Source organism: Hemibagrus wyckioides, unplaced genomic scaffold (assembly GCF_019097595.1).
Source record: "Hemibagrus wyckioides isolate EC202008001 unplaced genomic scaffold, SWU_Hwy_1.0 Contig26, whole genome shotgun sequence".
Classification (NCBI taxonomy): Eukaryota; Metazoa; Chordata; class Actinopteri; order Siluriformes; family Bagridae; genus Hemibagrus; species Hemibagrus wyckioides.
In genome coordinates, this window is record NW_026690787.1 from 203657 (window position 1) to 212929 (window position 9273).

At 40.0% G+C, this 9273-nt stretch overlaps 1 non-coding gene across 1 annotated transcript; it reads left to right on the forward strand.

Moving 5' to 3' along the window:
- Positions 1 to 8762: 8762 nt before the first annotated feature.
- On the forward strand, positions 8763 to 8835 carry trnar-acg (transfer RNA arginine (anticodon ACG)). The gene has a single exon. It is a non-coding gene; the product is annotated as a tRNA-Arg (tRNA).
- Positions 8836 to 9273: the final 438 nt, after the last annotated feature.

Here is a 9273-nt window from a genome sequence, read left to right on the forward strand (position 1 = left end):
TGAATTGTTTCTGAAAAGAAAAATTAGAAGGCGGCTATCACAGATACAGCCACAGTTCTCTTCTCAAATGCAGAAAAAGCAGCAAACGCAAATAAGAAGTTCAGTTCATGTGAGAGTATTTTATCCACAGCAGAAGGTACATGTGAAGCAGTTCAGGGGAAGGGAAGAGAAGTGGAAGGCCATTAGGTCCAGTTACTTACCTGGTCTGGGGAAAGGGCAAGTCCTACAAAAAGCATGTAGATCAGTTAAAAGCAACAAAATGAATGAATACTGAGCAGGATGTGGAAGAGCTGTCAGACAAAACGTCTGTGACACTTCAGGAACAGGGTTAAGAGCAAGTGAAAATTCAACAGTAGTATCAGAAATATCTCAAAGGTCTGTTAACATTAAGCCTTTCTGTGTCTGAAGAGTATGTCAGAGGTTAAATCTGTAAAACCCCAATGAATCTGGATAAAGATGCTGTGGATTTTTTGTTAAGGGTTTATTTATTTATTTATTTTGGTTGGCTGTTGTGTTATTTGGGAAAGTGGTACAGTGAGTGTAGTGTATTAAATATAATACAAAAAAAGTAAAAAAAAAAAATGTTTTGGGATGAGTTGGAAAAGTAGTAAATTGTTATTGTCTGTTTTTAAAGACAAATGTGTTGATATAGTCTAGGACGTGTATGTACAAAAAGAAAGTAGAGCCATGGTGCCATGTGATGTGAAGGGTGTGCTTGTGTATGCACTATGAGGTACATGGTGTTCATGTCAAGTCTGTTAATAAACTTCAGTTCATGTTATAATGTGGTTTCTTCCTCAGCTCAGAAATTCCAGATGTCCACCCAGCCACAACACTACTGTAGTTCCATTTTGACAACTATGATGCAGTTCTGTCTTTTGTGCTTGTTAACAACAATCACTGGAACTTGCTGGTTTGTAATTCTTTCTTGTTGATTTATTTTATTCTTTTTCATTTTGTATTATTTGTCTTTTAATCCACACCATTTCACAAGTAGTGAACAAAATATATTTCTGAATCATAATGCTTTTCCCTTTTTTTGGGGAAAGTATATTCACACATTGACGATTGATCAGATAGATAGATAGATAGATAGATAGATAGATAGATAGATAGATAGATAGATAGATAGATAGATAGATAGATAGATAGATAGATAGATAGATAGATAGACTTTATTGATCCCATGAGTGATATACTGTATATATATATAAACAGTAACAATCATTTTTGGAAAGTTCTAGTAACCACAGCTGCCAGTGTTTTTCACCACAGATGGACCAGTTTGTTTTTAATAATGTATAATCTAAAATAAAAATAACACATAATCTAAAACAAAATCTGTGTGAAAGAAAAAATAAGTGTTGTGGTTAATTATTAAATGTTGCAGAAAGGAAATCCAAACTTGTTATCCAAACCCTGGTGTCTATCTGACCACAACATCTCTCTGACAGCTTTTCCTCCATATTTAGAGCTGATGCTGCTTTGAACTCTGAAGTTTCTTCCTCATGGTGCGTTAGTTCCTAAGTCTCATCTATGAACTGATCACTTGACCAACATGCTGCAATCACCTTTGTGAATTAACTTGAACATGTACAATTAAAATCACATCTTGAGCTTCACTTGTTATCAGTTTATTTGGCATTACAACAACACCAGATCATTAGTTCTACAGATTTAACAGGTTTAGACTGTTGGCTAGAAAGTATTTGCTTGTGAGAGGAAAACAGTGGAATTACTTCTGAACACCAAAGTTCCAGCAGATGGAGAATTTCTACAGTGTAATTATATGAGAAATAAATGAGAAATGCTTATGATGTGTTATGAAAAAAAAAAAGACACTGGAGACACATTAGTATTGAACAAAAAAATAATTTATTAACTATTTATAACTATTTACAAGCAATGATGAACTTTAAACTTATTACAGATATTAACATATTTTATACCACAACAAAATGCTTGAATCTAATTGAAATGTGTGCATTATTTTAAAACATTTTAGTACGATCACTTTAGCATTATTTTAGTAGCATTTATTATACGTTAATATTAATAATAATTATTTCTAAAATAAATATGTGTATGCCAGACATAATCTGAGACGATGAATGAATTTAAAAACTGATTGTTGTTTAATAAAGTGATTCTTAAAAAGGTTGATGTGACATTTTTATGAAATGCTTACTGTATGTAACATTAATGTTTAATAAATGAAACATTGCTATCATTGGGAAATCGCTGTGGTATAAATATCTTAATAAACTCTAAACTTGGGGGTAGGGATGTATAGGGGGTTTAGAAGGGAATGGGGGGTTTTGGGGGGGTGAGGTACACTACATTTTTATAACTTATTGAAAAAAATCTTAATCTTAAAAATGTAATATATAAATATTTACAGAAATGCATAAATCAACAACAATGCAAATTATATTAATATAATTATATTATTAATGTAAATTAGACTAATACACAGGAAATAAAAAAACATTAATAATCTAAAGATCCTATACATTTAACAAAAACTAAATGTAAAAACCAGCAGACATTTTCTACAATTCTACAATCATTAAAATGGTTTACATTTATAGATTATGATAGAGATGAGACTAATGCTGAAATCTAGGGGTGAAATACTTACCACACATACTTACCACAGATACATACCTTACATCATGAATACGAGGTGATGAACATGAGGTGAAGACTGAGCTTTTTAAAGTTACATCTTGTTCACAAAAATACTAACTACCCAAGTGGGGACTAGGACAGGCGTCCTGATGAACTCCACCTCCCCATCAGGATCCACAGGATGCCGTCTACTCAGAGGGGCTTCTTGATTGCCATCCTCTTCGTCCCGCCTCCTCCTTATGCCCTGGCGTGGGACAGGAGTTATCATTGTGGCAGGAGCATAGTACATACCAGCCACAATGTTGTGGATGTTGATATTGAAATAAGGCTGGGGCAAAGGAACTGTTGAAGGCTGTGGACTCCCTGAAGGTGGTGGCCTCCTCAAAGGGGATGGGGTCCTGAGAGGGGATGGACTCCTCACAGGGGATGGGGTCCTGAGAGGGGATGGACTCCTCACAGGGGGTGGGACTAGATGATTCCCCTCACTCTCAGGTTGGTGACTTGTACAGAGTGAGAGGCACCCTGAACCAAAACGGCTACCACAGCATTCTGCAGCGCCATGCAATACCCTCTGGTATGCATCTAGTTGGTCAGGGGTTCATCCTACAGTAAGATAATGACCCAAAACATAAGTCCAAGCTATGCCAGAACTACCTCAGGAAAAAAGAACAAGATGGTAAGCTTGAAAACATGGAGTGGCCAGCACAGTCTCCAGACTTAAACCCCATGGAGCTGGTTTGGGATGAACTGGACAGAAGAGTGAAAGCAAAGCAACCAAGTGCCACACATTTATGGAAACTTCTGCAACAGATTTGGGAAGAACTTTCTGAAGAATATTTGATTTCTATTGTAGAAAGAATGCCACGAGTGTGTTCAGCTGTTATATCTGCCAAAGGTGGCTACTTCGATGAGTCAAAAGTTTAGAATACATTTTGGTCTATAAATTGATTCCATGATTTCTTTTTTAACTCCAATTGCTTATTTGTACTATGCTTTCATTTCAGAGAGCAATGAGACATTAAACTGAATAATTTTCAATAAAAAACTGGAAAAATTGGAGTGTTCTAAAACTTTTGACCAGTAGTGTATATATATATGCATAAACTTTTAAGCCATAACATTATGACCACCTGTCTAATATTGTTAGTCCTCCTTTTGCTGCCAAAATAGCCCTGCAGCCCTGACCCATAGAGGTGTGGTCTTCACTAGATCTCTGAATGAAATTTATTTATTTATTTTTATATACACTATATTGCCAAAAGTATTTGCTCACCCATCCAAATAATCAGAATCAGGTGTTCCAATCACTTCCATGGCCACAGGTGTATAAAATCAAGCACCTAGGCATGCAGACTGTTTTTACAAACATTTGTGAAAGAATGGGTCGCTCTCAGGAGCTCAGTGAATTCCAGCGTGGAACTGTGATAGGATGCCACCTGTGCAACAAATCCAGTCGTGAAATTTCCTCGCTCCTAAATATTCCACAGTCAACTGTCAGCTGTATTATAAGAACGTGGAAGTGTTTGGGAACGACAGCAACTCAGCCACGAAGTGGTAGGCCACGTAAACTGACGGAGCGGGGTCAGCGGATGCTGAGGCGCATAGTGTGAAGAGGTCGCCAACTTTCTGTAGAGTCAATCACTACAGACCTCCAAACTTCATGTGGCCTTCAGATTAGCTCAAGAACAGTGCACAGAGAGCTTCATGGAATGGGTTTCCATGGCCGAGCAGCTGCATCCAAGCCATACATCACCAAGTGCAATGCAAAGCGTCGGATGCAGTGGTGTAAAGCACGCCGCCACTGGACTCTAGAGCAGTGGAGATGTGTTCTCTGGAGTGACGAATCGCGCTTCTCCATCTGGCAATCTGATGGACGAGTCTGGGTTTGGCGGTTGCCAGGAGAACGGTACTTGTCTGACTGCATTGTGCCAAGTGTAAAGTTTGGTGGAGGGGGGATTATGGTGTGGGGTTGTTTTTCAGGAGCTGGGCTTGGACCCTTAGTTCCAGTGAAAGGAACTCTGAATGCTTCAGCATACCAAGACATTTTGGACAATTCCATGCTCCCAACTTTATGGGAACAGTTTGGAGCTGGCCCCTTCCTCTTCCAACATGACTGTGCACCAGTGCACAAAGCAAGGTCCATAAAGACATGGATGACAGAGTCTGGTGTGGATGAACTTGACTGGCCTGCACAGAGTCCTGACCTCAACCCGATAGAACACCTTTGGGATGAATTAGAGTGGAGACTGAGAGCCAGGCCTTCTCGTCCAACATCAGTGTGTGACCTCACAAATGCGCTTCTGGAAGAATGGTCAAAAATTCTCATAAACACACTCCTAAACCTTGTGGACAGCCTTCCCAGAAGAGTTGAAGCTGTTATAGCTGCAAAGGGTGGACCGACGTCATATTGAACCCTATGGATTAGGAATGGGATGTCACTTAATTTCTTATGCGAGTCAAGGCAGGTGAGCGAATACTTTTGGCAATATAGTGTATGTATATATTCATTCAGAGATCTAGTGAAGACCACACCTCTATGGGTCAGGGCTGCAGGGCTATTTTGGCAGCAAAAGGAGGACTAACAATATTAGACAGGTGGTCATAATGTAATGGCTTAAAAGTTTATGCATGTGTATACACCACTGTTCAAAAGTTTTAGAACACCCCAATTTTTCCAGTTTTTTATTGAAAATTATTCAGTTTAATGTCTCATTGCACTCTGAAATGAAAGCATAGTACAAATAAGCAACTGGAGTTAAAAAAGAAATCATGGAATCAATTTATAGACCAAAATGTGTTCTAAACTTTTGACTCATCGAAGTAGCCACCTTTGGCAGATATAACAGCTGAACACACTCGTGGCATTCTTTCTACAATAGAAATCAAATATTCTTCAGAAAGTTCTTCCCAAATCTGTTGCAGAAGTTTCCATAAATGTGTGGCACTTGGTTGCTTTGCTTTCACTCTTCTGTCCAGTTCATCCCAAACCAGCTCCATGGGGTTTAAGTCTGGAGACTGTGCTGGCCACTCCATGTTTTCAAGCTTACCATCTTGTTCTTTTTTCCTGAGGTAGTTCTGGCATAGCTTGGACTTATGTTTTGGGTCATTATCTTGCTGTAGGATGAACCCCTGACCAACTAGGTGCATACCAGAGGGTATTGCATGGCGCTGCAGAATGCTGTGGTAGCCGTTTTGGTTCAGGGTGCCTCTCACTCTGTACAAGTCACCGACCCTGGATCCAGCAAAACAGCCCCAGACCATCACACTTCCTCCTCCATGTTTGACAGTTGATGCCACACACTGTGGAACCATCCTTTCGCCTACTCGACGGCGTACAAAGATCCTGCGTGATGAACTGAAGATTTCAATTTTTGATTCATCAGTCCATAATACCTTCTTCCAGTCTTCAGTAGTCCAATGGCAGTGTTTCATGGCCCAGGCAAGCCTCTTTGTCTTATTCTGACATCTTAGTAATGGCTTTCTTGCTGCAACTCGTCCTGTCAAACCTGCAGCTCAAAGTCTTCTCTTCACAGTTGAAACTGAGACTTGCTTACTACGACCACTATCAAGCTGTGCTTGAAGCTGTTGTCCTGTGAGCTGCCTATCACGCAAGCTGTTAACTCTCAGAAATTTGTCCTCTGATTCAGTTGTGGCTTTGGGTCTGCCAGACCTCTTCCTGTCAGAGTTTGCCCCAGTTTCTGAGTGCCTTTTGATGGTGAAGGAAACTGTACTCACTGACACCTTGACTTTCTTTGCAATTTCTCTGTAGGAAAGACCTACATTTTTAAGTGTTATGATGGTCTGTCTCTCTTCCGTTGTTAATTGCCTTTTTCTTGCCATTTTTGTAGCAACACGCTACTTTCTGCAGTACAATACTGTTCAACTGATGCTCACGAGGGTATGGTACCACAGTGTGTTCCAACACTGCTTTTATGCAGACAGAGGGGGTTGTAAGTAATCCAGAAAAGCTGGAAGACCTGGAGGAATTAGTAGCACCAGCTTTCAAGGCTTGATCAACCTCCATTGCTGCAGAACAGCTTTAAATTGTTAACCCATTTTGTGTTCCCTGAAAAAGGCCTTTTTGTATAATTCTGAAATGTACATTATTTTTCAGTTTTGGGTAACCTTACCTTTTTTTAACCTCTGGCAGTTCACCACTTACCTTTGTACCATTTCAAGCTATTCATTGGACTTGAACGACTTGAATTGCAATAAATAACTGGAAAAATTGGGGTGTTCTAAAACTTTTGACCGGTAGTGTATGTGTGTGTGTATATACACACTTTACTGTGCAAACAGTGTGTATGTGTAAAAATAAGAATTAATAAGAAAGAAAAGCTCAGATATTTAGAGACAGACCTTTTTTATTTATATATCTATTATATAAGTCAGTATGAGTGAGAGTGAGGGGAATCACCTAGTCCCACCCCCTGTGAGGAGTCCATCCCCTCTGTACACCATCATGGCACCTGTTAGGGGGTGGGATTAGACAGCAAGTAAACAATTTTGTCCTCAAAGCTGATGTGTTAGATGCAGAAAAAATGGGCGAGTGTATGGAGAAGGGCCAAATTGTGATGGCTATACGACTGGATCAGAGCATCTCCAAAACTGCAGCTCTTGGGGCATGTTCCCAGTCTGCAGTAGTCAGTATCTATCAAAAGTGGTCCAATGAAGGAACATAGGGTTATGGCAGCGACTGAGGGCAGGACTAGTGAGAAAACTTGAACACAATCAAAGGGGGCTGAACACAAATGCAGATAACCAGATCACAGTTCTGGAGAAATGTTTACTTATCTTTAATTAGATAATAATGCAGGTCAAATAATCCACAAAACAAATCCAACAAGTCAGCTCAAAAGACTTGACAGTAGTTCCAAAGAATAAATCCCCAAAATCCACAAGGTTAATCCAAAAGCATACAAAAGGTTCACAGGAGTCTAATCAAAAAACAAAGTCAATACTTCCAAAAAGTCATTCTAATTAGTCCACAAAATAAATCCATAAGGCGTTCAAAAGAGCACTTGTCAATCAATCAAAACAAAGAACTATACCAGATGCACAAAGTCTTTTAAGGACAAGGCCATAAAACAGAGCACACGGCTGACCTAGACTTAATCAAGGTACAGGAAACACTAAGCAAAGTATTTGTGGAGGAAAAGGGTGACTTAAATACACAAACCTAAACAAAGCACAGGAGACACCTATTAGACATAATGACAGAGACTGGACACCAACAAAAAGGCAGTGGGGGCCTCTAGTGACCAGAAAACAGTCCACAACCCTGACAGGAAACCAGTAGATATCAGTTTATATCTTGCTCTGTTCATGTTACAATTAGTTGCAGATCTTACCTGTATATTTCAGTCTAGTTGTGTTGATATTTAACATGATCAGAAAATGACAGATGATTTTCAAAGTCTTTTCCTGTTTCATCATAAAATGGACATAATAAAGCGTCCAAAAGTCAGAATGGACAAACCCATGTGTATAAATCACACCAAAATATGGATTTGAATTAAAACACTTAAGAGAAACATTATTTCAGACTTTTGCATAACAGCTTGATAGACTTTTATTTGATAATTATGTGCAGTATTGAGATTAAAATTTATACTTGATTTGGATTGGTCAGAAGGTGTTCAGCATGGACCTGATAGCAGTTCAGGTTTCAAATCAAATCTCTCTTTTTTAAAGAATGTCCTCTTTCTGATTATATATATACAGTTATACAAACCAAAAAATAGTGTATGTCAAATATGTACAGAAGAAACTGAATTTGAGTTTAGAGACTAACTAACTAACTAACTAACTGACTAAATATAATCACAATCGTTTACATCAGCAAACAAAACATTAATATAAATTATGTATACACAGGCCAGAGGGGCGCCAGAACGCATATCACAACATGTAGCAGCTCCTTTCACCAGCCGGCCCAGGTGCATGGGGTGCCGTGATCGTATAGTGGTTAGTACTCTGCGTTGTGGCTGCAGCAACCCCGGTTCGAATCCGAGTCACGACGTTGGCTTTTCCACATCACCATTGAACGATAGGCATGGCTTTTGACCTCTAGCCGTTTGTCACTTGAAAAGCATAAACAGGTAGTACCCCGCTCCCCTTAAAGCTCACATGGGCCAGTGGCGCAATGGATAACGCGTCTGACTACGGATCAGAAGATTCTAGGTTCGACTCCTGGCTGGCTCGGCTTCCTTTTAAGAGCCCAGAGGTGTGCCACAAACTCCAGCTGCCGAATTGCTGGCAGAGTAACACCTCCCACAATCCCTGAAATGCAGAGAGTCCTGTACTGGGAGGTACGCTGGCTTTCTGCACCAGGAACACCAGCCCACGCTCTGTCTAGCAGCTGATCTTCCGCTGGAGTGACAGCTTGAGTAGCTGGATGTTCGGTCAGCGCTGGCCGATTTTGTGCTCTGCAATGCAAGGTTCCCATACAAAGCTCTGGATGATACCGCGCTGGAGCTCAAACTGCTTGGTGGTCGAGTAAAATGCCGATCTCAACTCTCCCAGGGAGCCCTCCCATATGGTCTAGCGGTCAGGATTCCTGGTTTTCGCCCGGGTTTGACTCCCGGTATGGGAACGTGACTTTATTGGATTGCCCGCAGAACTGGCAAGGAGTTCACCAAA